The sequence below is a fragment of the Nuphar pumila genome, chromosome 2 (genome assembly GCF_984573655.1).
Source record: "Nuphar pumila chromosome 2, dmNupPumi1.hap1.1, whole genome shotgun sequence".
In the NCBI taxonomy this organism is placed as follows: domain Eukaryota; kingdom Viridiplantae; phylum Streptophyta; class Magnoliopsida; order Nymphaeales; family Nymphaeaceae; genus Nuphar; species Nuphar pumila.
This window is the reverse complement of record NC_143250.1, coordinates 65,191,079-65,214,145: the sequence shown is the minus strand read 5'-3', so window position 1 is coordinate 65,214,145 and position 23,067 is coordinate 65,191,079. Positions and strand designations below refer to the sequence as shown.

At 42.4% G+C, this 23,067-nt stretch overlaps 1 protein-coding gene across 4 annotated transcripts in view; it reads right to left on the bottom strand.

The window, feature by feature from the left end:
- Window positions 1-23,067, bottom strand: part of LOC149845608 (phosphatidylinositol 4-phosphate 5-kinase 9-like) — a 97,343-nt gene that overhangs the window by 5,496 nt on the left and 68,780 nt on the right. The gene's annotated exons all lie outside the window — the stretch shown is intronic.

Sequence of the window (23,067 nt, the reverse complement as noted above, 5' to 3'; positions counted from 1 at the left end):
GGGTGAGACCGAGTAACTCGACACAGACAACCTTTTGAAAAAGCCCCTTGACTGGGTAATGTTGACCTAATCTCAACTTTGGGCTAGACCCTAAGCTTAGCTTAGGCAGGGACCCTAGGCTTAGCTTAGGTAGTGCCTTGACTAAGTCAAGGTCAAAACACCAGGAAAGAGAGAAAGGGCTTAAGCAAGGAAACTTTAAGAGAGCAGGGAGAGAGCACACTGGCTCATGAGCAAAAGAAAAGAATGGGAGAAGGGTTGGGGTTTACGTAGGACCCCGCACAACAACCATCAATAAAGGCACTTAAAGGGCATTCAAGGGGCTCAAACGGCTAGCCATTATGGACCTGGGCTGGCCAAACGGCCAGCCATAATAGCCCAAACAGCTAGCCAAGGAGGGGCGCCAAAAAAGAACAAAAAGGGTAAGAACGGCTAGCCAAGGAGAGGTACCGAAAAAGGATAAGACACTGGACCAAAATGATTCTCCTGAGGTCAAGATTGTCCTAAATTGGGTCAAAGTCAATGGTCAACAAGCTTAGGCAGCTAATTGACTGTTTGACCATTAATTGCCCCATGCCAAGATGTTGGACGGGTTTTGATCAAGGACCAAAACCAATCCAATGAGAATTAAAGTTCATAAATGGGTTGGTCAAGGGCCGTTCTTATACTGGAGAATTAAAATCATCCCAAGTTCTAAAAAGAAAGATAAAAGACCGAACCGAACTGAGCCCGACTGGACCGAATCTAAATCTAAACCCAAACCCAAATCCAAGTCTAAGGTCCAAAACCAAATTTAAGTTCAAAGTTCAAGATCCAAGATCCAAAGTTGAAAGTTTAATTGTTGTAACGACCCCAACTCATACCCTTTGAAAATGCGGATTTTGATTTTTTTTTCTTAAATAGTGCGGAAAACTTCTTAGAGACCCGGAGTCCTCACAGTTCCAATTCGAATTGGATAGCCAAACACCACAAACGAACTTGCAATCATCATCCACAAGAACCAAAACAAATTCTTTATTAATGAATCAAGAATCAATCTCAAAGACAGTGTTTTACTCAACCGAAAGTAACGTAACAACTGACTGAAACAAGTAAATGAAAAGAACACTAGAACTGAAAGACCAAAAAGAAAGAGTCACTCTGTCCACCAATGAAGTTGTCAAAAACCCAGTGTGACTCTCGCGTCCTCTCAATAGCCGTCGACTTCACTGATCACATGTTCCTAAAAAAAGCCAATAAAGTAGGGTGTCATAATCAAAGTCCTGAGCACGGCTACTTCTTAGTGAAACAAGTGAGACAAAGGGTTAAGACAATATATCATACAACATTTGAGGGAAATACATACAGGATAGTTTATAGCGTTTAAGAAATTTTCATGCGACAGTTATAATGCTAAGCATGCAGAAACATTAAAGCAGTACCAAATGATAAAACTTCAATATGCAATAAGAAGTAAACATTTCACATTCACCATCATGTATTGATTGAGGAAATAATTAAAATATGCATGATCTAATGCATAACAAGAAAATGCATGATTTTTGTACAATGCATGATTCACTTTGTTATCTTTCATTCAATTTTTTCTTTTTCCATATACATGCCCTATTAAATGCATACAACTTTAATCTTCTCTTTTTAATTACCATTGCCCGCGGATACACCAAACGGGTAAAATCTCCGAGGTCAACTTAGGTTTCCAGGGTAGCTTAGCACACAATTTATAATTTATTACTGGGTTCCAAACTTAGCCCTCGGTCGAATCACCTTCGGAACATTAGACTTTCACATCTAATGTCAGGGACACAAGAGACACCTCACGCCCACAAGTGTCATTTTCTTGATACCAAAAACAACAGTTGTGTCAAAACATACCACCCTCAGGTAAAGTGGTGGATTCTCCCTAAAACCGTGGATAGGAGAAGGAACCTCAATATCGGGTTTAGGGGACCAGAATAAGCACACGGAGTTTTTGTATCCTCAGAGTCTCCCCAAGACCGGATCTCTAAGATCCTCATTCTCCAAATGGGTGATCCCAGAACGTATATTACATTGTTCTTTATTATCATCTTTTATTAAAAAATCAATTCCTTAAGTTTTGCAACACCATACACAAAAATAAAGGTAAAAGCTCGCACCTACCTCGCGAAAGCCATCACAGGACCCTGGTCTGTGGGAACAAATAGAACAGTGCAATAAAATGAAATGTTAATTAAACATGATTTTTGTGATGAATTAAAATAAACAAGGAAAAGCAATCCCATAACTCGGGCTTACCAAACTCTCGATGATCCATATTGATCACTGAAGCACCAAATGCAAGAATCATAACCACGTGTAATGTATGCAATGATATCAACATGCCTCCAATGTACAGTCATATATGTACCGAATTAATCTATTCACAATGAGCATGAAATATGACATTCTCCTATGCAATTTGAATTGCGCATGTTATACCCTTTTCTTGTGCATATGCTTGGTATGCGCATGCATGCATCTTTATGCGACCATTGCCAAACATGCTCCTAACCATGAATCGTATTGGGCTGGACAAGAGAGCATTCATGCATTTATGTATATGCAACAACACACGTCAAGTCCATCTATGTGCAAGCACTTGAAACAAACTTTATCATGGAATAATGTTTAAGCATGTTCCAACAAACTTATAAACAACTTCAAATCCTAACATATAGGGAAATCAAAGTGCAGGTACATAACTCATTCTCGAAATTTATCATGCATCGAGAGATTAGAATTCCAGATTTCACTAATCACATGAACAAGCACTGTTTACATAAGCTAACAGCATTATGTCATTAACATAATATGATTCCACTATAAGATGATCCTTTTAATTGGACTAACACAAGGGTGGGTGGGCTGTCAATGTGTTTATCAATACTAAATAAGAAATTGCAGGGTATTGAACCTAGTAATAAAACCCCCCCTTTTTTTCTATTTAACAGCCCAGCCCAGCCAACCCTGTTAGCTGGGTCTGACAGCATATACACAGGCCCCAATCTGGGCTTGTGTATGCTGTCCGGAAACATACAGCATAAAGAGGAACCATAGAGACTTTAGTATTGTGTTTTCTTTTCTTTTTTTTTTCTTTTTGTATTGCATCACCTACAACACATGCCAGTAGCCAGCCGACTGGATCAGTTGGGCCTGCCTCGACCCTGTCATAGGCTCACCTAGCACCCAGCCGACAGGGTGTTGGGCCTAGCGCGCCCTGCCAACATGCTGGCAGTCAGCCGAGTGCTACTCGGCTGGGTGCGAGCCAGCCAACAGTAACCTAGAAGAAGAAAAAAAACTTTTTGTTAATATATATATATATATATATATATATTTTTTAAAAGAACATGCCCTAGCCGAGTGATCGGCTGGGCCTGTGGCCAAGGGTACGGCCTGTCAAGCCAATCGAATCGAGTTCGGCTGGTCTATCAGCCAACACACTCACGACATCGATGGTAACCGGATTTTTTTTTTCTGAAAAAGGTGGAAGACCACAGAAAATATCCATAGAAAATAGTCGATTCATAGATCATAGATCCACTATTCAAGCATGGATTTCCATCAAGATGTGCATGGAAATCCTACCTCCACCTGATTTCTCACCCGTTTCAAGAAAAGTACTCGTACCTTGACCAAGAATGCGGAAAAAAAAAGTTGTAGAAGGTGCTTGGCTGAGCAACAAAGCCTCTACTCTCCCCCTTCTACCTCCTTCTCCACTTTTATGTCCCTTTCTTTCTCTCCTCTCTCTCCCTCTTTCTCTCCTCTCTCTTCTCCACTTCTATGTCTGCCTCAGGCTCCCAAGTACATTCATCTAGCCCATGATGCTGCCAATGCACCTTCACGAACGGAATCGTTCTACTGTGTAGCACCTTTTCCTGGCGTTCCACAATCTCTATCGGCTTCTCGTCCGTAGTTAAGTCAAGTTGTACCTCGATCGCCTCATAGTGAATCACGTGGGAGGGGTCCGGTACATACTTTCTTAACATTGAGACATGAAACACATCGTGAATCTGTGAAAACTGAGGAGGAAGTACTACCCGGTATGCAGTCTCTCTGACCCTTCCAAGGACTTCGAAGGGGCCAACATACCTAGGACTCAACTTTCCTTTCTTTCCAAACTGAAAGATACTTTTCGTAGGCGAGATTCCAACAAACACGTGGTCGCCTACCTCAAAACTGAGCTCCCTATGCCACCGATCGGCATAACTCTTCTGCCTACTTTGAGCTGCAATCAACCTTTGCCGGATTAAACGCACCTGATCTGCATAGTGCTGGATGATTTTTAGAGACTCTATCGCTCTCACTCTAACCTCATCCCAACACACTGGAGATCTACATGGTCGGCCATACAGTGCTTCATACGGGGCCATATACCAATACTAGCATGAAAGCTATTGTTGTAAGAAAACTCTGCAAGCTTCACATGCTTGTCCCAATCACCCGCCCAATCCAAAGTACACGCTCTCAACATATCCTCGGGCATCTGAATCGTTCGTTTCAACTGCCCGTCGGTCTGTGGATGGAAAGCGGTACTGAATTTAAAGGTCGTGCCTGTAACGCCCCAAAATTTTGACTTGTGATTTCGAAAACATTATCGAAAAACCTTTCAAAGATTTAAAGTTTTTACTTTTAAAAACAACAGCGGAAGACATTTAGAAATGAGCACAAGTCAACAATCCTGGGTACGTTAGCTGAAAAACCATCACTCACATGAACAACACTTAAAGAAATTTAAGAAATAAGTTACATAATGAGCATTTTTCCAAAGTTCCATAATCTAAAGAAAAACTCTAAAACTCAGAGCCAAACTGCCAGCAGAAAGAAGATAAATCTTGAGCCATATTGCACCACGCCATCGACCGCCTGTGAAGTCCTACTCCTCACCTGCCCATGAAATGGGTCAGTTTCATAACAAACCAGTAGGTGCACGAATAGATAAGTAGAATGAACATAAAGCAGAACATTCATGAGATACGCAGTTATTTATTAAAACAATCAATACAATTGTAATCTATTCTAACAAGTGTAATATGTGCAAAGAGCTATTGTTTGAAGCATTCCAAGCAGTGTAAGTCTCAATCATCTACAACTATTCAAACAGATATTCTTTAAGTTCTGATATTAACTGGCCTGTGGGTACGCACAGACGCGAAACGTAGAAATAACCGAGACCGATCCGGGGGTTTATTATGTCAGGTGTTTTCATTAACCTGGATGGCTGACTGAGTCCGCTCTTAAGGGGACGGTCAGTGACCAAGAGAGTAAATCCCCAAAGGCATTCGTGGCCCATGGATGCATCCACTTCTGCAGAAGTACCTGGGAGTTACCACCTAGGATAATTTATAGTAATCCCAATTCCCCTAACTCCGATGACTGGGGAAGCCGAGTCTTTTGCCCATGGGGTGATTGTTAACAACCTGTCCATCGGAGCTTTTATACCATTCATCCTCTCCCTTGAGGAACCGTGAAGGTTGAATGGGTACAACGGGGGTTTCTTAACCGCCGCCCCATCCTACATGCTCTGGTCTATTAGACCCACTCGAGCATCTTGCCTGTGAAGGCGAGTTGTCACCATTTATGTGATCTCAGCATTGTGCTAAATACACGCATCGAGGTTGCTACAACATCATCATTCAACCATCGTAACACACATAAGACGTACTTGTTCAAAAGTACGATCGTACCTACCTAGAGGTACGACTACAATGAGAGGGCAACATATAATGTTTTATGATTCTTTTGGTTCATACATGACATGCATTGCTCTTTGAGCAATTGGCCCCCTGTCGTTGTTCGGCTTGTCGGCAGGGGGCTTCGCCCCCTGTCACTGTTTTGTTTACCGATAGGGGGATGTCGTTGTTTGGCCTGTCGGCAGGGGGCTTCGCCCCCTGTCAACTTTTCTGTTTGTCGGCAGGGGGCAAGGCCACCTGTTATCTTTTCTGTTTTCCGGCAGGGGGCAGGGCCCCCTGTCATCTTTTCTGTTTTCCGGCAGGGGGCAGGGCCCCCTGTCAACTTTTCTGTTTGTCGGCAGGGGGCAGGGCCCCCTGTCGTCTTTTCTGTTTGTCGGCAGGGGGCGGGGCCCCCTGTCGTCTCTTCTGTTTGTCGGCAGGGGGCTCAGCCCCTTGTTGCCGTTGGTGGCCGCCTGCCGCTCGGGTTATTCGTCAGGGGCCCTGTCTGCCTATCTCTGTTTGGCAGCCAGGCCCTTGTTTCGCTTTTGACTTATGCTAACTTCTTTAGCGTGCAGGTTGCACGACGAAGCGCCCGCGTGTCTCGTGTCCTGAGACCCTTCGAACTTACGCCCGCAGGCGTGCAGGAACCCGCGACTCCCCAAGGTAGGGGAAAGTTGCGTGAAAGGACATTGAATGAACTAAACTGAACTAAAGAAAAGATAATTAAACAATATGCCTATATACGTATATGTACATTCTTTTAAACTCAAGGACGCAGTTTCGCGATCCTTGTCCTGTTTACTTTCTAGCAATTTACTTTCTGCTACCGCAGCGCTATATGTGCTCAGGCTTTCCTTTCTGTCTTTTAAACTCAAGGACGCGGTTTCGCGATCCTTGTCCTGTTTACTTTCCAGCACTTTACTTTCTACTGCCGCCGCGCTATATGTGCTGAGGCTTTCCTTTCTGTCTTTTAAACTCAAAGACGCGGTTTCGCGATCCTTGTCCTGTTTACTTTTCAGTACCTTACTTTCTGTCTTTTAAACTCAAGGACGCGGTTTCGCGATCCTTGTCCTGTTTACTTTACAGCACTTTACTTTATGTTGCCCCGCGCTTTATGTGCCTTGGCTATTTATATTTTCCGCACCTTACTTATTGTCCTGCTTGCTTATGCTGACTCATTTCTGGCTTATGCTATATAGACTTTTATTATGCTATTGTTCTGCCTTGCAGGTGCCCTTAGAAATTGTTGTCAGCACTTGAGCTCCTTTGAGTATTTCTGGTGACTTGTGGCTATAAACTTAGCTACATCTCTTGGCAATGCTATGCGATGCTATGGTGCGTAGCACAAAGTGAATGAGTCTCATGTTCTGCTTTTGGATATCTCACTAAATGATAAACATGCGCCTTCACAGGCAAGATGCTCGAATGGGTCGAATAGACCAGGGCATATAGAGCAAGGCGATGATGATGAATAACCCTTCATCGTGCTTGTTCGGGCTGGTTCATCAAGAGAGAGGATGGATGGTACAAACCCTCCGGTGGACAGGCCATTCATGGCCATTTCGGGCAAAGACCCGGCTTCCCCAGTCATCGGAGGTAGGGGAAATGGCGTCACCTTAAGTATCCTAGGTGGTAGTCGCCCGACACTTCTGTAGAAGTTGGATGCATCCGTGGGCCCTTTCTAGCCTTTGGGGACTTACTCTCTCGACCACAGGTCGTTCTCTTAGGAGCGAACTCAGTCAGTCCTTCGGGGTATAATAAAATACATGGCATAATGAACCCCTGAAAGGATCTCGGTTGTTTCTACGTTTATACATTGTGCGTACCCACAATGTCCAGATAATAATCAGATCACAGTATGGCATGCTCACAGTTATTTATTCTTTTCTCGTACTGCTTGCTTTTACCTTACTATTCATCTGTTGTTTGCGATAGTTGGAAGGTATGCATGATAAGCCTGGTTGTGATTGCTTACAGTAGATTGATATCACTGTACCACTAGTTTGCTTGAGTTTATGATATATTGTTGTTCACTTGCATAGATTGTATTTGTTTCTACTTGCTTTTGTTCAAGCATGCTTTAGATTAGTTCATTTTATTCCTTCTGCGTACCTACCAGTTTTCAGGACTGACCGCATTCTTTATGGGTGTAGGTGACAGGTAGCTCTTCTTACAGGCGGCGGTGCAGATGCTACATGGTCAAAGTCTCGCCTCTCTCGTCGGCATGCTGGCTATTGGGTTTTGTACTTTTTTGTTGTTTTAGGGTGGACACCCTTCTGCCTTGTATAAATTAAACCCTTTTTTTTATGAATGTACTTTTTCTATCCTCTGCTCACTATTTTGGCTTAGAAAAATGAGTTTGTATTTGCGCTGAGTCTTTTTGCTAACGTACCCAGAAGAATTGACTTGTGTTTTTAAAATCCTTTGGTATCTTTAAAAATTTTTGCTGCAAACTCTGATTTTCGAAGGTATTTCTATGCAAACCTTTTTCTCTCAAGTCGAATTTCTGGGGCGTTACAGAATCGATCTCCCCGCCTTGAAAATCTGGGTTTATTGGCTCCCAGTAGGAAACCCCCAAATCTGGGGTTATCCAATCCAAGAAACCGAAAACCCCGCGACTGGCCTTCCCAAGCTTCAGCCAAGTAATCCCCAAATCAACAAGATTTGGGTTTCCAGATTAACGTTGGGCCAGTGAAACCCCAAATTGTTTCGATTTGGGTTCACTGGGTTAGGGTTAGACCAGGACCCCCCCCCCTCGAATGGGTCGTCATCCCTACCGGAAACCCCAACTCACACAGTGTCGATTTTTCCGGTAACCAAGATTCCCATCGGAACCCTTGGAACGTAAGAAAAATCAGGGTATTGCTCTCCCCTTGACCGATCCCAAACACTACCGGATTCAGTCCACACCCATCCAGAAAAAAGTAAACAACATCCTACCTCTTTCTGGATGAAAAATAGTTGGAGGTGTCGGCATTAGCAGTTGCAGGTGGTCGGCTTCCTCCGGCGTCGGTGTTTCTGCAAGCAAGCGCAAGATCGTCGTCGGCGAGGAGAAAGGGCTCCAGCGAGGTGGGAGGGAAGAGCCGAGAGGTGAAAGGGGATCTGCCAAAGGGCGAGGTCCTCTTCTCCCCTTTATCGAGCGAAGGTCCCCTCCCTCTCTGAGAATGGCAGAACAACAAAATGGGTTGCAGCCTCTCCGTAACCCTCCCCCATTCTTCCTGTATTGGGCAAGAATCGTGCCCCCAGCACAATTCTTTGTCTTTTAAATCTTTTAAGATGCAGTCGGGTCCGGATCCGGCTCCGAGTATGGGTCCCGCGACCCGCGGTGCCGCTGTACCGGATCCACTCTAACTTGGATCTGTGTCAATATTAAGTTATGGATCCACTCTAATGTGGATCCGGGTTGGCTGCCATTTGACAGATCCACATGGATCCACCTTAATTCAGGTAATGGATCCATAAATTGGATCTGGTTGGCTCCAATATGGATCCAAACCCCATTTACCCAAATCTTTTATTATATTACTTTTTAGTTATTTATTTATTAAACATTACTATTACATATATATATTTTTAATACTCATATTTATATTTCTTTTTGGATTCGGGTAACGGATCCTGGGCCCAATAGGTATAACATCACTCAAATTTTACAGGTATTACAGTGTGTTTGTAGATGGTCGGACGACAGCCTCCAAGTTGGACTGCTCAGAGGAACTTCATTTTTGAAGCCCTCGAGAATCTGACAGCCTATTGTCAGAACCATGCCGGCAACGGGAGTAATGGCAATGGTGCAGGCCATCAGCATGATGGTCACGTAGCGGCACCAGCTGTCGCTGTAACGCCCCGAAATTTTAACCCAGATTTATGTAGATTTAACCAATAAGGCTTCATGAACCAAGGTTCACTATTGAACTTAAACATTTATCGCATGCATTTGTAATTTCATTTCACGTGGCATTTAAATCATATCATACATAAGCATATCATCCTACACATCATATCATCGCCACAAAGAACATTGCACTTCGTAAATTGAACCTCGAAGCATGCGTAAACAAAACATGAGTTTTATGCATGCATACGTGAACATGCACATTTCATAATACGAAGCAACTAAACCTCAACATCCATAACTCCTACGTAGTTCGAGATTTGCACACACGATAAAAGCCATATGCATTTTTCACCACATGAATCGATATATCACCTTAGATATAATTGTTAAAATGCATACTCAAGGATATTATTGTAAGTATAAATATATATACTTATATACATAGAGATACGGTATACATGTGTTATATGTATACGTATCTCTATATATAAGTATATATATTTATACATTTTTCTCCTTTTTTACCCGAAAAGGGTATTTTAGTCTTTTTACATTTTGTGCATATTCCATTTGGAATATGCTGTAATTTTCCCTTTAATTTTTAAATTTCTTTTATTTTTTATTTTTTATTTTTCCTTTTTGTTTTTTCAAAAAGGTGCATTGGGGGTCTCCCCAATAGAGTTGTTGGGGAGCCCCCAACGGTCACAATTGTGACCGTTGGGAGCTCCCCAACGACTCCTTTGGGGAGCCCCCTTGCACCCCTCCTTTCTTGTATAAATAGGGGTGTTCCCCCTTGTTGTAACCTAAGCTTGAGAGTCTCAAGCATTTGCTTTTATATATTGAAATACATGCATTATTGCATGTTTATTATTTATACGCTTTTTGCATATTTTGTTCAAGTGTTGTGAGAGTGCTTTCGTGCACTTCTTTTATAAAGTTTTTATGCTTGTTTATGTATTCTCTTCGTAGACAATTTCACATGGTATCAGAGCTCGGTTGGTGATTGGAGATAGTGTGATCCTCCTTTGTTCGAGTGCCTCGAAAACCGTGCCTTCGGATCTTTTGAGTTTGAAGTGGTGGATCTTGCTTCTCAAATATTTTAGAAGGATCTTGTGCAAAGAAGAAGTTGAAACATTGTATTGGTACGTTTTTTTTCTTCTTCTCTCTACGTCTTAATGGGTGAGAAAGAGTCTCACTTTGCTCTTGGCTTCAAGTTGAATGGGTCCAACTATCATATTTGGGCCGGGAATATGGAGGCCCACATAAAAGGAAAAGGATTGTGGGGTTATGTGCAAGGAACAATTCCGGAACCGGAACCCAAGATAACCATAATGGACGGAAGTGAAATCAAGATTCTTGAGGGAGAGGAAAGGATCAAAGCTCTTGAAGAATACTCAAAGAAACACGACGAATGGGAAATGAAGAACTTCAAGATTCTTTTTTGGTTCTTCGCATCCGTCGAAACGAAGATTAATGCCAACATTATCAAATTCAAAAAAGCATCGGAAGCTTGGCATTATCTCGAGAAGATGTATACATCAAGAGATCTATCTCATAAGTATTACCTTCAAAAGAAGGCCCTCTCCCTTACTCAAGGTGAAATGTCTATTAGGGAATATTTTGTCGATCTTTCCTCTATTTAGGATAAGCTCTCTATGCTTAAACCAAAATGGAGTGGAGAGGCAATTGAACTCCGCCACAAGCAACTTGAAGAAGATCGTTTCTTCAAATTTTTGAATGGGTTGAGACCGGAATTTGAGCAAATAAGGTCATCACTTCTATCATCATTTACTCCTCCCTCTCTTGAAGATGTTCTCACCAAATTAAGTGGTGAGGAGATTCGTATGAATTTATGTAAACAAGGACCAAGTGTGCTTATGGTTCCTTGTAATCATGAAGAAAACAATGAGGTTAATGCCGTATCAAGACCCGGAAATAATGTAAAGACCTATCGTCCTCCTCATTTTAAATTCCAAAATCAAGGAGGAGATGGGGGACAAAGAGGAAAGCGGGACTATAGCAAGACTATATGTCATTTTTGTAAAGAACCGAGGCATATCAAGCCCGTATGTCCCAAATGGAAGAAGCTTCTCGCTATGGCTACCACCGGCGCACCACAAAAGGAAGAGGCTTCATCAAGTGGGTCACTCTCGTTGAACCAAATAATGGAAGCCATTCAACCTCTTCTTAAGGGAGCTACATCCGGTGCCGCCGTGTCTACTTCTTCCATTCCAGGTAAAGTCTCTTGGCTTTTGGACTCAGGTGTATCCTTTCATATGTCCCCAAACATGTTTTCACTTTCCAATTATTCAAAAAATGCTTCTCCATCCTTTGTTTCCACTGCGGATGGAACTTCTCTTGAAATCAAAGGAATAGGTAATTTTGAAACTCAAGATTTTTTTATTCCAAAAATTAGATTTATACCTAAACTTAACTTAAATCTTTTCTCTGTTTCTCAACTCTCGGATCATGGTTGTGATATTAAATTTTCATGTGATAAATGTTTAATACAGGATCGCCTGTCCGGGAAATTGATTGGGGAAGGCTTTAGAAAAGGCGATTTATACTACATGGAATCTCTTCAAGTTCCAAAATCTGTTTGTAATGTTGCCCGAAACAAAGATATAAACATGTGGCACAAAAGACTTGGTCATCCTAATATCACCAAGTTATCTTACTTACATTTTGCAAAGGACCTATGTAAAAGTTCTTTTTCTTGTAATGACTGTATTCTCGGAAAAATGCAAAGTTTACCTTTTGAGCAAAGAACTATTTCTCATCAAAACCCTTTGAAATTGTTCATTCCGATGTTTGGGGACCGGCACCTGTTGTCTCAAAAGGAGGCTTTTCTTATTATATTATTTTTGTGGATGATTTCTCTAGATATTCATGGATCTTTTTTCTTAAATTCAAACATGAAGTTTTTTCATGCTTTAGAACCTTCCATTCAATGATCAAGAATCAATTTAATAGTAACATAAAGATTTTTAGAAGTGATTCTGGAGGAGAATATCTCTCCAACCAATTTAAAATATATCTTGAAGATCAAGGAATCATTCACCAAAGATCTTGTCCTAAAACCCCTCAACAGAATGGGTTGGCCGAAAGAAAACATAGACATATCATTGAGACCACTAAAACCCTTCTTATTTCCCAAAACATCCCAAAAAATTTTTGGGCTGAAGCAGCTCTTGCTTTTGTTTATCTGATAAATTGTTTGCCTTCTAGAATATTAGGGAAAATATCCCCTTTTGAGATTTTGTATAAACTCGAACCGGATTATAATAGGTTACGAGTCTTCGGGTGTAAGTGTTTCATACTTACAGATAAGAATGATAAACTCTCTCCCAAGGCTATCCCCTGCGCTTTTCTTGGATATTCCGAAACTCAAAAGGGATTTCGATGCTATGATCTTCGAGAAGATAAATTATATGTTTCTAGAAAAGTAACTTTTTTGGAAAATGAAAGTGGATTTGAAAAAAATGTTTCTCAACAAGAAAATTTTGATTATTCCTTCCTTTTTAACTTATTGTCTAGTAATGATGATACATCTAGTGATGATGATATATCATCAAACCATGATGAGAACATTGAGAGTAATGTCGAAGAGCATAACCAACAAGAAGGCAGGATTTCAAGTGATCCTATAACATACTCTCGTAGAAACCAAGACACCTTTAGAAGTGATATTGACCAATATAGTGAACTTGTTCCTGTTCTCGATCACCGAAGGTCTAAGAGGAATAGGAGACCTCCCACTTGTTTTGTCTCCTTTGATTCCTTTTCACCCCGATATAGGGCTTGTCTTAGTGTCATTCATTCTTATTTTGAACCAAGAAACTTTGAAGAAGCAAAGAAATGTATAGAATGGCAAGAAGCTATGCAAAATGAACTTAATGCTCTTAAAAGGGCTGAAACTTGGGATTTTCAAACTCTACCTATAGGAAAGAAAACTATAGGTTGTCGATGGGTTTTTAAAGTTAAAACTAAGAGCGACGGATCCCTTAAAGGTATAAGGCTCGCTTAGTTGCAAAAGGATATGGGCAAGAGTATGGGATTGATTATGAAGAAACTTTTGCTCCTGTAGCCCGAATGGTTACAGTTAGATGTCTTATCACTATTGCATCTATTAAAAATTGGAATATCTTTCAAATGGATGTGAAAAATGCATTTTTAAATGGCGATCTTAATGAAGAAGTGTATATGGATGCTCCACCTGGCATAGAGATCCCTAAAGATAAAGTCCTTCGTCTTCGAAAGTCCCTTTATGGTTTGAAACAGGCCCCCAAAGCCTGGTATGACAGATTTACCAGTGTAATGCTGGAAAATGGCTTCTCCTCATGTTATACTGACACTGCTTTATTTACTAGAAAATCTAAGGCAGGGATTGTAATATTATTACTATATGTTGATGACATGTTAATTACAGGTGATGATGTTCAAGGAGTCAAGGGTATTAAGTCCGTCTTGACTTCAAAATTTGAGATGTCAGACTTGGGTTTTCTGACATATTTTCTTGGAATTGAGGTTGCTTATTCGCAACGTGGTTATTTTTTATCTCAGTCTAAGCTTGCTTGTGAGATTATTGACAGATCAGGAATTTCTGATGACAAAGTATGCGAAACTCCTGAAGTTGTGGGAGCAAAAATGAAGATTGACGACGGTGTTCCTCTAATCGATCCTACTCCTTACAGACAGTTGGTAGGTTCTTTAATGTATCTCAGCATTACTCGACCTGATTTGTCACATGCTATACACATCGCCAGCCAGTTTCAGCATGCTCCTACAACCGTTCATATGAGTGTTGTGCTTCGCATCATCAGATATTTGAAGGGAACGGTGAATAAGGGATTATTCCTATCCTCTTCTGAATTAAAATTGCTTGCTTATACTGACTCAGATTGGGGAGGTGACCCTAGTAACCGTCACTCCACCACTGGTTTTTGTATTTTCTTAGGAGAATCTTTGATCTCGTGGCGATGTAAAAAGCAACAGAAGGTCTCCTTATCATCCACGGAAGCCGAATACAGAGCCATGGCATCTACCACCATGGAAATAGTATGGATTCGACGTCTTTTGGAAGATATGGGAGTAGTTGTCAAAGAACCAACAAAGCTTTGCTGTGACAATAAAAGTGCAATCTACATTGCCAAGAATCACACATTTCACGAGCGAACAAAGCATATAGAGATGGATTGCCATTATGTCAGGGAAGAATACTTGAAGAAGGTCATTGATCTACCATACGTGACGTCTGAGTATCAACTTGCGGACTTCTTCACAAAAGCTCTTTGTTAGCCTAGATTTCATTTCCTTTTTGACAAACTTGCGGTTATCACACCGTAAGTTTGAGGGGGGTGTTAAAATGTATACTCAAGGATATTATTATAAGTATAAATATATATACTTATATACATAGAGATACGTATACATATGTTATATGTATACGTATCTCTATATATAAGTATATATATTTATACATTTTTCTCCCTTTTTACCCGAAAAGGGTATTTTAGTCTTTTTACATTTTGCGCATATTCCATTTGGAATATGCTGTAATTTTCCCTTTAATTTTTAAATTTCTTTTATTTTTTATTTTTCCTTTTTGTTTTTTCAAAAAGGTGCATTGGGGGTCTCCCCAATAGAGTCGTTGGGGAGCCCCCAACGGTCACAATTGTGACCGTTGGGAGCTCCCCAACGACTCCTTTGGGGAGCCCCCTTGCACCCCTCCTTTCTTGTATAAATAGGGGTGTTCCCCCTTGTTGTAACCTAAGCTTGAGAGTCTCAAGCATTTGCTTTTATATATTGAAATACATGCATTATTGCATGTTTATTATTTATACGCTTTTTGCGTATTTTGTTCAAGTGTTGTGAGAGTGCTTTCGTGCACTTCTTTTATAAAGTTTTTATGCTTGTTTATGTATTGTCTCTTCGTAGACAATTTCACAATAATTGTGTAAGGGTTGGTCAAAATCTCATTGACCATCCTACCGTACATTATACGCATTTATTTCTCAAGCAAACAAGACATACAAGTTTAAAACAATTTATAAGATTTGCATGCATTCTTCTATATAAGAATAAATGAGTCCATCATATGACAAGACAATATATATAACATTCGCAGTATGTATCGAGCATGACTTATACATATCCATAGTAGTTATATGTGCACCATGTATCAAATTCATACAAACACACAAAGCAACATAGTATGCGCAAACCAAAGTATGATGACACACATTGCGTACATATTATACATTCATAAGTGCACAGGCATTCAAACTCACACACAAGTATACCTACAGCAAACACACTCCATATTCCGCTAACTACAATCATGACAAGCATGATCTTCGAACTACAATCACAAGAGTTCTAGATATCCACAACTAAGTGAAGTGTGTGAGCATAACTTGTATTGGCAATTCATTTAGATATTCAGTGCAACATCATGCTTACACAATTAGTGCCTAAACATGCTCTCTATAAGTTCAGTTAAGGTATCTTATCTTAATAATGTCAAGAACAATGAATCGAAACTTAAAAGTCTGAAGAGTTTCAAAGTCCGCAAAGACCACTACCCAAGCAATACAACGAACCCTTCGTGTGCGATCGCAAATGCCAAAAACTCAAAAAATACCAATTATAACAAGATTAGCCAAAAATAGCAAATTACCCTATAAATCATTACCAAGAGTCAAATAACACACAAATGCACTACAATAATTTACAAACTCCATCAAAAATATATTTAAATATAATATATATATATATATAAAAATAGTGATTTATAGCCCAAAATAAGTCTATAAATGCAAATTATACCCTGATTGGCTTGAATAAACAAATGAATATGTAATATATAAATAAATAAAATTCAAAAGCTAGAAACACATTTCTAATTTGAAGATTAAAAAAATGAGTTTTTTATTTATTAATAATCCTTAAAAATCATGGGTTTTACAGATAAGATGCACTGAATCAACTACTTACACAATTGTTTAGATATTCAGGGAGAAAGAGAAATAATTTTGTTGAATGGGCATTTGTAAAACCCGCAATTAAAAAAAAAATTGGACCCGGGTCGGGTCGGGTCGGGTCCGGACCCAACCCGGGCCCCATTTCTTTAGGGTTTTAAAATAACCCGACTCAGGATCCCGAGCGCCGCAACACCCCCCTTTTTCCACCTTCGTTTTCGGGAGGATTGGGGAAACCCATCGGGGTTTCCCGTTTTATCGCCCCCTGGGGCCTTTAAGTTACATATGGGAGGGCAAGGAGAGGCACGCCTCCCTCTCGAAGCCCTTCGCCCCCCCCCCCCTGTGCCGACCTCCTCCTTCCCTGCGAACGCCTCCAGGGCCGCCCTCGATCCCCTCGCGACGATCCCCCCTCCTCCTCTGCTGCGCACGCCGCCGGCCACCGCCTCCCAGGTACGTCGTTCTCCTCCCTCTTCTCTTCCTCACACCCCCCCTCTCTGTCACCTCGCTGGGAGGCCGACAGGCGGCTCACAGCCCATGCCGAGGCCTCCCACCTCCCCTGTGCCCATCGAGGCCCCGACAGGTGGCCTATGGGGCCCCTGTCGTTCCCTTTTCCCTAAGGGAATTTGCCGGAGTGCCGGCAGAGGACCGAGGCCCTGCAACACCCCTCTCACCCCCTATGGGTGATAGGAAAACCGACGAGAGGTCGGTTGCCTTCCCTGTCACCCCCCCGTCCCGATCTCTTTCTCCTTGTCGGCAGGGGTTGGCCCCCTGCCGCCTCTCGGCTGTCGGCAGGGACTGGCCCCTGCCACCTTCGTGCTGTCGGCAGGGGCTCAGCCCCTGCCGTCTCGTAGCTGTCGGCAGGGGCTCAGCCCCTACCGCTTCGAGGCCGTCGGCAGGGGCTGGCCCCCCTGCCGCTTCGAGGCCGTCGGCAGGGGCTGCCCCCCTGCCGTCTTGTGCTTTCGGCAGGGGCTGGCCCCCCTGCCGCTTCAATGCCATCGGCAGGGGCTAGCCCCCCTACCGTCCTGTGCTTTCGGCAGGGGATGCCCCCCTACCGCTTCGATGCTGTCGGCAGGGGCTGGCTCCCTGCCACTTTGATGCTATCAGCAGGGGCTCAGACCCTGCCACATCGTGGCTGTCGGCAGGGGTTGGCCCCCTGCCACTTCGATGTTGTCGGCAGGGGCTCAGCCCCTGCCACTTCATGGCTGTTGGCAGGGGCTCAGCCCCTACTGCTTCGTTGCTGTCGGCAGGGGCTGGACCCTTGCCACCTCGTTGCTGTCGGCAGGGGCTGGCCCCCTGTCGTCACGCTGTTTTCGACAGGGGCTCATCCCCTGTCGCCCCGCTGTTGTCGGCAGGCAGGGGCTCGTCCCCTGTTGCTTGTCTGTTTTTGGCCAGAAGGAGCACACCCCTGCTGCCTCTCTCTTTTTTTTGATGGACAGGCTTGATGTTCTTTTCTTCACATGATAAATAATGTAGCGCTGAATACTTATACTTTTGCAGACTTCGTATTGAACCCCGCTCTGGCTCCGCGGCCTGAGCCTCGTATCATCTACACGCGTAAACGCACGCAGCTGCACGACATCCCGAGGTAGGGGAAAGTCGCACGAAGAGTTTGTATGAACAAAATAAAATAAGACTTCTGAGATAGAATAGTTATTTTGCATACCTGCTTATCTGAAGAAGTATTGGCTGGTCAGAGTTTACTCTTTTTTATTCTTTTGAAATTGCATGCTTAATGCAAATTCTTTGGGTAGACTCATTCTAGAAAGAATCAAGTAGTTTAATTGGCATACCTGTTTACCTGTAGGATTACTTAACTCGTGATTGTCTGTCCTGCATGCTTATTCTTTTGAAACTGCATACTTAAGGTAGACTTTGTGAATAGACTCATTTCTGGAGAGAAAACCACTGCAATTGCTATTGTAACTGAACCTTAAGGCATGTACGGTATGAATTTTATGTGAGGTCATGGAGTATCTTGAAGTGGGAAATCAACACTTTATTGATTTTGATGTCATAATATCGGCCTCCACAGGCCAATTGCTCAAAAGAGCAATACATGTCATGTATGAACCAAAAGAATCATAAAACATTATATGTTGCCCTCTCATCGTAGTCGTACCTCTAGGGAGGTACAACCGTACTTTTTGGACAAGTACGTCCCATGTGGGTTACGATGGTTGGAGGATGAGGTTGTAGCAAACTCGATGCGTGCATTTAGCACAATGCTGAGATCACATAAATGGTGACAACTCGCCTTCACAGGCAAGATGCTCGAGGGGGTCTAATAGACCAGAGCATGTAGGATGGGGCGGCGGTTAAGAAACCCCCGTCGTACCCATTCGACCTTCACGGTTCATCAAGGGAGAGGATGGATGGTACAAAGACTCCCATGGACAGGTTGTTAACAACCACCCCACGAGGAAAAGACTTGGCCTCCCCAGTCATCGGAGTTAGGGGAATTGGGATTATCATAAATTATCATAGGTGGTAACTCCCAGGTACTTCAGCAGAAGTTGGATGCATCCATGGGCCACGAATGCCTTTGGGGATTTACTCTCTTGATCACTGACCGTCCCCTTAGGAGCGGACTCAGTCAGCCATCCGGGTTAATGAAAACACCTGACATAATAAACCCCTGGATCGGTCTCGGTTGTTTCTACGTTTCGCGTCTGTGCGTACCCACAGGCCAGTTAATATCAAAACTTAAAGAATATCTTATTGAATAGTTGTAGATGATTGAGACTTACACTGCTTGAATATATTACAATTGTATTGATTGTTTAAATATCATAACTGCTTATCTCATAAATGTCCTGCTTTATTTTCATTCTACTTATCTGTTCGTGCACCTATTGGTTTGTTATGAAACTGACTCATTTCATGGGCAGGTGAGGAGTAGGACTTCATAGGCGGTCGATGGCGTGGTGCAATATGAATCAAGATTTATCTTCTTTCTGCTGACGGCTTGACTCTGAGTCTTTTTGAGTTTTCTTTAGATTATTGAACTTTGTAACAAAATGCTCATTTTGTAATAAACTGCAGATTTTTAATCTATTGCCTTATTTTCTCAATTTCTTTAAGTTGTTGTTCATATGAATGATGGTTTTTCAGCTAACGTACCCAGGATTGTTGACTTGTGCTCCTTTCTAAATATCTTCCGCTGTCGTTTTTAAAAGTTAAAACTTTAAATCTTTGAAAGGTTTTTCGATAAGGTTTTCGAAATCACAAGTCGAAATTTTGGGGCGTTACAACTTGGTATCAGAGCTAGATCAGAAAGAGGTGAATCTTGACTATTGAGCATCCTATCGCGCTATAAGTAAGTCTTTGATATTTTATAGCATGTTTAGACTAAATTATATTCTTGTTTTATTCGTAGTACCGTCGGATAGATGGATCCGTTTACTGGTTCTAGTGGTAGTCGCGGTAGGGGCACGCATAGAGTACGTGGCCGTTCCGTAAGGGAGAGGGGCGGACATGAGATGTTCGAGGCTGGTTACTGGGCTAACCGCCCTCCTCTACCCATTTTTACGGATGAGCAAGGCTTCCCACTACCGATCGCCTACCAGATACCCTTGACAGCAACGTGGGCTGAGATGTATGCTCGAGAAGGTGGTTTCGCGCCTTCACACGTTCGGGTGCACCATCAGACACCACAGGAGTCATCGAGAGATTTTGTTCCCCCTGAGTTAGCAGAGGAGTGTGTTTTCTGCGGAGAATCAGGGCACACCATGGATGCTTGCCTCCACAAGGCCGAGCATGACGGCAAGATCGCAATTTCGACTGTAGGCGAGCAACCGCCACCTCCAGCAGACCCAGTGGGCGGTGTATCACCCACATACACACCTGCGACGGATTCTACAAGTTATAGTCTTGGCTCACCGGAATATACTCCGGCGACGCCCCTCTACGGACAGGAGACCTCCTACTGGGAGCCACTTCCCTTCACCCCTAAGCACAGATTCAGGCGCACAGGCAATAGAAGGGAATATCTTAGGAAGTACTATAGTCGTCCCTAAGGGGAGGTAGCACCTGCCCAGTTTTGTTGGAGTCTGCGAACTCATTTATAATTACATAATAGAACTTTTGCTTATGTACGAGCACGACTGGATTCAAAATAAATGACTTTCGTAATAAAATTCTATATTTTTGCCTTTGCTCCTATACTTATGTCTTCCCGTGCTTCTTTAGTATTTTTGACTCTTAACCTTGGTTGTTTTTTAAGGATGACGGGAAACTCAAGCAACAACATGGCCGATGAGTTGCGTGAGCAGAGGGGATTCATGATGGATACCCTCAACTCCTTGGCAGAGGCGATTCGTAACCAGGGTCGCCCCCAGCAGGATCCCGGTTCTCTTGTTGGGAATACACCAACCGCCACGTATGAAAAATTTCTGAAGCTTGACCCTCCTACCTTCTCTGGCAAGGTTGACCCTGACTTGGCGAAGAGTTGGGTCAAAGAGGTGGAACGGGTGTTCTAAGTGTTGTCCGTCCCTGACGATAAGAAGACGATGTTCGGGTCCTTTCGATTGAAGGACGACGCTCGAGAATGGTAGGACACTACCCGGAAAGTGCAGTTCCCGGGTGCTGAGGTGATTCCGTGGGAGGCCTTCCGGAGGGCTTTTCTCGGAAACTATTTCCCTCCTCATGCGAGGGAAAAGAAGGTGGAATTTCTAGAGCTGTGCCAAGGCAGCTTAAGTTTGAACGAATATGTCGCCAAATTTCAACGGTTGGAGCGCTACTGTCCTCACCTATTCGAGGATGATCATGAGCGGGCTGGGAAGTTCATTTGCGGACTGAAGGAAGGACTCAGGCATAGGGTTCTCACCAGCATGCCCGCGACTTTTTCTGTAACGACCCCAATCCAGACCCTTTTAAAAATGCGGATTTTTTTTTTTTCTAAAGAGTTGCAGAAACCTTCCCAGAGATCTGGGGTCCTCACAGTTCCACTTTCCATTGGATAGCCCATCCACCACAAACGAAGTTGCAATTATCATCCATATCAACCAACTAAAACTCTTTTATTAATGCGTAATAAAATTTCAAAGACAAGATTTTCTTCAACTGAAAGTAAAGTAACAATTGCAGAATTTAAAAGAACTGAAAGACAAAAGAAAGAGCCACAATATCCTCTACTGAAGCTGACAAGTCCAAGTATAACTCATCCATCCCCAGATGCATGTCCAACTTCACTGTTCACCATTTCCTGTGAAAAACCAACAAAGTAGGGTGTCAGAACCGAAATTCTGCGCACAGCTACTTCTAAAGAAACCAGATGAGAGAAAGAACATAGATAAGATTTCATGCAGTGATTTGAGTGAGTGCAGATATAAAATTTTCAAATCTAAGTTTCCATAACTACCAATGATTTCATTTACTCACCAATCAATAACAGTAAACAGTGTCATATATCAACAACTAAATAACCAACCTTTCAGCATAATTTCACGAAGTAAAGCGTATGCTACCACCAAATGATGTCATGATATCAAGAATGATTCAAACATGCATGATCTAATGCATAACAGAAAAATGCATGATTATGTGCAATGCATGATTTCTTCTGTTATCTTTCATTTAAGTTCCATCTTTCCATATGCATGCCCTATTAGATGCACACATCTTTAAGTTCCTCTTTTTAATTACCGTGGCCCGCGGATACACCAAACGGGTACAAACCCCGAGGTCAAGTAGGTTCCCAGGGTAGCTTAACACACAATTTGTATTTTATTACTGGGTTCCAACTTAGCCCTCGACCGATATCAGGAAACAATACCATCCATCGGAACATTAGACCTCCACATCTAATGTCGGGGACACAAGGGACACCCCACGCCCATAAGTGCCACTTCCTTGGTACCATAAACTCACAGCTGTGACTAACACACCACTCCCGGGTAAAGTGGCGGGTTCTCCCTAAAACCGTGGCCAGGAGAAGAACCTCAATATCGGGTTCAGGGGCAACAACGCACACAGAGTTTTTGTATCCTCACAGTCTCCCCAAGACCGGATATCCAAGATTCTCATACTCCAGATGAGATATCCCCGAATGTAAATTTCACTGTTCTTATTCATTATTTTTATTTAAAGTTCATTCTTTAAGTTTGCCACACATATGCAAAAGTAAAGTGAAAACCCCGCATCCTCCCTTGCAGAAACCCATTCGGGACTCCAGCCCGTATAAACCATTAGAACAGTGTAGTAAAGTGTCAAACCATCTTATGTGGTTTAAGTGATATATTTAAAAACATAAGTAAGAGAAAACCAAACCCACGGCTCTCCAGGCCAATGATGGTCTATTTAGGCCATCGATGCATCGTATGCAAAAAAAATCATAACTTGCAATGTATGTAATAATACCAACATAATTACAAATGCACCTTCATTCAAGCTTCCACAGTCATAGGCATGTGTGACCATTTATGTGTAAGTGTTTTCATGCAATCACTTAATATACATGCATTCATCCATAGTTTCATAAGTATATGAGAATAATTATGCATGGAAATTAAACATGTCTCATCAGGTAGATACATGAAATCTTTCATTCGTAGCATGAGTTATC